The sequence below is a fragment of the Eurosta solidaginis genome, chromosome 3 (genome assembly GCF_040869045.1).
Source record: "Eurosta solidaginis isolate ZX-2024a chromosome 3, ASM4086904v1, whole genome shotgun sequence".
Lineage (NCBI taxonomy): Eukaryota > Metazoa > Arthropoda > Insecta > Diptera > Tephritidae > Eurosta > Eurosta solidaginis.
Genome location: NC_090321.1, coordinates 165,598,513 through 165,603,591, shown reverse-complemented (window position 1 = coordinate 165,603,591; position 5,079 = coordinate 165,598,513).

Sequence of the window (5,079 nt, the reverse complement as noted above, 5' to 3'; positions counted from 1 at the left end):
ACGGACCGAATATACAGATGGGCGCCGCGGGTGTTGTTGCGACGCCCGGTGCTTAGCCCACCCTCAAAAACCATGGCCACCGACGCACCTAATTTTCGGTGGCCCCTTACCTGATTTACCTAAGTGCCTTCTAAAAGAATGTAGACGCCAGCATTCCCATTCTAATTACAATTTTATTGACAATTCATTCCTGTGAAACTTAGACTATATTTATATTTAATACATACTAGATAAACCTCTGAGGTTAAGACCAACGAACTTTTCCTTTTTTTTATTTCGCTAATTTTAGCAACTAGTTTAATTAACGGTATACTGAAAGCTTTTAAAAATAACTAAAAAAAAATGTTTTCGAAAGAAATTCTAGAATTTTGCTTCTAATTCTCCGTAACGTTATTGGGCTTTATTTATCCGTGTAAAGCGGTATAGGCAGAAATCTATTGAAAATTCCAAAATGTTCAAGGTTCTAAAGCAGTTCTCAAGTTTTCAATTTTTTTTCGAAATCGTTGTGGACATTTTCTTTTACATAGCTTTCCTTATGTAATAACTTAGAATTTATATAGGTAAATAGAAGAGATTAAATAACTTTTAAAATTTGCTAACAATTTTTGCTGGTACTTCCACGTTCACTACAGTAGGTTCTTTTTGATGAAATGCAGAACTAAAATTATCTCTCTCTATCTATTCTTCAACGTGCAGGTGCATACAATAAACTTAAAAATTGTATCATTAAACCCATTCGGAAATTTTAGTATCCGTACGGAATCCTTTTAATATATTTCACACGTTTTGGAATGTTTTGAAATTCAAAGTTACTAGGCGTTGAACAAATTTGATATATTTTTTTCCCCGGTTTTATTGTCGTGTTAGTTATTTTAGTTTATGTCATCTTATTTTATTTTATCTTAATTTAGTATATTTAATTTTATTTTATTTTATCTTAATTTAGTTTACTTCGGGTTAGTTGAAGGAAAACTAGAAGTCAAAAAAAGTATTCATGGAAGTTTATTGGCAACTTCCCTGTTCGATGAACCATATGTGACTCATAATAGCATAGTGGAATGAGTTCATGAGTCACATGTGACTCATTTCTTTATACAACTTTAATGACGCTGTCTGGGTACGAGCGTGTCGTTATATATATTTGTGAGTTCTAAGTGAGCGTATATCCAAAAGAACCGGACTTTAGGAAGTGAATTTTCCTCCTTTTTTCTCATTCTCTTCAATTCCTTGGTTATAATTCTAATTCCAATTAAACAAGGGAGCGTACTTATACATGCTTTTGGCATTTATGGATCAACTTAAATTATTTGTTTATAGTCTTATATGTTCACCTGGGGCTCATTGAACGTGGTAACAAGATTGGTTTTGCTACGTTCCTGAGTGACATTTGAATCACCCTGAATTGAATAGCCAAAATAAGGTAAATATATGCCAAATCATTTATAAAAATAGTATTCTATAATATGTATTCCTATTATTCAATTAAGTAATACAAAAATTAATGGGCGTACGGCATTCTCAAAGCGCTTTGTCTAAAGCAGCGCATCCCTAATGCTAGTGAAATGAATTCAATGTATTTTTAAATGGTTATGCTTATGGGCATATGAAAATGTAAATGTATGTGTGTTAATTACTCTAATATAGTTAGTATAGTACTTTCTGTAATTTTAAATACTAAATCTTCTTTTAAGTGGTTTCCAAATTATCCTACAATCCAATTCGGTTTTGGACTCTCTCAATTTAGCAGATTGTAGTGGTCCGTAGTACGGAACGAACTCACCCATTGTTTTAAACGTTGTGGTTATTGTATGTGGCGTTGCAGCAGGCCTATAGCTGGCGGCCCGGCTGTTGTTGTTGTTGGCGTTGTATCATATGCTACTGCGTATGGAGTTTGTGGTGGTTTTGGTGTACCTTCATACATACACGAATGCGCTTTAGGGTATTTCCCAATTTCGTTCGCTTAATCCCTAATTGTCAAATCCTGGACTCATGCAGTCACAGACAACGTCACAATAATATGTGGCCGTTGTTTGTTGCCATAACGAAAAAGTGAAATTGCGGCTAGTAGTAAAGCAGTGAGAATGGCAAATGTAAGTAAATTAACCACCTTGAGATGCAGGTAAGATTTTGTGTACGATGAACAAATGTTGGTTATTAGTGGAGGATTATTTACACTGCCTTTGATAAGTCTTTTGATTCTATGGTGCTTTTAACTCGTTTCCTTTGTAACTGCGGAGCTGATTGTCGCTGCATTTCTTCCAGACGCGTCAACGATTGCGATTTTAATGATATAAAATGTGGCTTGCATAAAATTAATTCAGTTTTATGTTCGAAAGGTAGTATAAGATTGTTTTCATGTGCTCAATGCTTATCGGCTTTAAAATTCAATTTAAAGTAAGCTTAGCCCTTAATTGGAAAATTTAGAGAACAAATCACCACAGTTAACCAACTCAGCTCAATTTTTTTTCGGAAACTCGTCTAAGCAAATGTTTGTAATTCTATATTTTTTTGTTCCTTTTTTAGCAGTGATAAGTAATAATTTCTTGACACTTAGGATAATCATTTCCAACCTCTTTCTTTTTTTCCCGGAAACTCGTGGTTTTTTTTTCTCGTTAGCGATCGCCCCTCTGTCTTTTTTTCTTGCTTTCGATACTTTTTATCGCAACTTTCGCCACATCACTAGGTGTGTTCGCGTGAACACGCTCCCAAGTGGATCGTAGCCGTAGACCGTTGCTGCTTATTATTAAGCTTCTGTTACTCGTCGTTCGAGGAACCGCTCCGATACATAGCAACAATAAAGTTTACAACAATTAATTTTAGGACTCACGTACAAACTCTGTAGTCATATTTGCTACTATAGCTTCTAATGCCTCAGACTGCCGAGAAAAAAAAAGCAACTAGCTGCTCTAACGACTTGGCAATGGAATTTGCAGCATCTGCTTGTAGCATAGCTGCTTCAGCAAAATTTTCCATTTGTAGCATTATGCATTACCCCTTTTTATGCCAATGCATTTCAGCATGTGCATCATGACCTCCTATGCGAATGCATATTTAAATACCGACCATACACAGTCATATTGCACTCATATTACAATGTTGACCCACATAAATTACGTTCACTCCAACACAGCATGTATGTAAGTATGTAAATGTTGTAATAGTATTGTAAGTAATTTTACTATAAAATAGAAAGTATTCATGAATAAAAATCAATCTGATGTCTGCGCTGACGATTAGCGCTATTCAACTTATATTTTTGTTTAATTTTACAAACAACTCACCACACATTGCCTTGGCCTGTGCCTCACCCACATCAACTAGTGCTTTGGTTGCATCGGCTTGAATTTTCGCCGAATCGGCATTGCGGTGTTGGAAGGTTTGAGTCTGAGTGGTTCTGCGATGCGTTCTGCTCGGTGTCAACAGCGGTCGTGCTGGTATTAACTTCCTCTGTGGAACTTGGCGTTGCACAAGCAGATGGTGGCGTCGGGGACACTGGGCCTGCTATAGCACTCACTGCTGCGAATTCAACTAGCGCTGCAGCTGTGGAAGACGTTGCTCTCGATGGCCTTGACACACCAAGTGTCATTCCGCTTGGCGCTGCTCAGCAGCATTCTGTCTATAACCTCCTCCACTTCGTTGAGTGGAGACGGCTGAAATGGTCCGCCACCTGTAGCACTCATATTTGCCGCGTTTTCCGCAATTTTTTTTTGTCCGGCATTTGAGGTCGGCAAAAATCTATAAAATAATATAAAATAACAATATTTGGATATACATACATATGTATGTACATATAATACCTTTCTCCATTCACTCGCTCTTCTTTGAGGTGGACCGTGGGCATTTACTTTTTGCGCAATTTTGGCCCATTGCTCATCAAATAAAGCTTTATTTGCGCCATATACCGGTGCTCCTCTGTCCAGATCCACATTTTCTTCCAGCTCATGAACAAGCACGAGGAATTGGACGCTTGTGGTCTTTTTTGAATCTTCTAACATAAAATACAAGTTTTTTATACAATAATAACAAATTAATTAATAATACAAATTTTTTTGTTTGCACCGCTCATTTTAAACCAAAACGATAGGTGAATACCTGTTGTTTGTTTTTGACACTTTGTTTTCGTATTGGTAGCAACTTTTCGTGATACAGAATACCAATTGACGAGCACTTTCGTTACGTAAAGCGCCATATACACGACACGAACATTTTCGCGAACATTCCCGTTATGTCATGTTTCTGCGACCTTTTCTGTCGTGTATGGTGGTGTTTGCCAGTTCGCGCAAATGTTCGCCAAAAATCAAAATATTTTAATTTTTGGCGAACATTTGCGCGAACTGTTCGTGTGTATGGCGAAATAGCTCATAATAGTAGTAATTTCTGAACGGAACAGACGTGCACGGAAAAGTAAAATGGACAATAACAAATTTCTGAGTGAATTTATTGAAATGTATAAATCTTTGCCATCATTGTGGCAAGTAAAAAGCAAAGATTATTGTAATAGAAGTAAAAAGAATAATGATTATGCGACTTTAATCGAAAAATTGCTGCAGCACAATTGTTGTCCGTATTCATCGCTGTCTGAAAGAGAAACAATGTTCGGCCAAAAGTTCGTATGGTGTATGGCCAAAGCTGCGAACAAGATTGCGGAATGTTCGCGGAAATGTTCGTGTCGTGTATTTGGCGCTTAACAGTCAGCTGTTATCGTTTTGTCTATCTTATTGCAATTCATAATACGAACACACTAACGATGATCATTTTGGAGACGATATCGCGAAAGATAATGAGGCTGTAAGTGTGATATCTTATCTGTCAACTGCTGAGAGGCTAGTCAATGTGGCTACTTTTTAGCGTTTTGACAGCGTGTTCAATATGGTGGCGCATAGGGCCGGCTATCTTCATCGGGTGATAGAAAGAGATACAGAATGAGACAGCGATTGTCAAATACAAATCAGGTGATCCAATCACTTTGACGTATATTCAGAAGATATCACACTTAGTTTGATTCACAACCCTGCAAAAATCGTGTGACCAAAAACGCACACAAACACGCGAATTTTTGACAGGGGTGACGATTTGGAA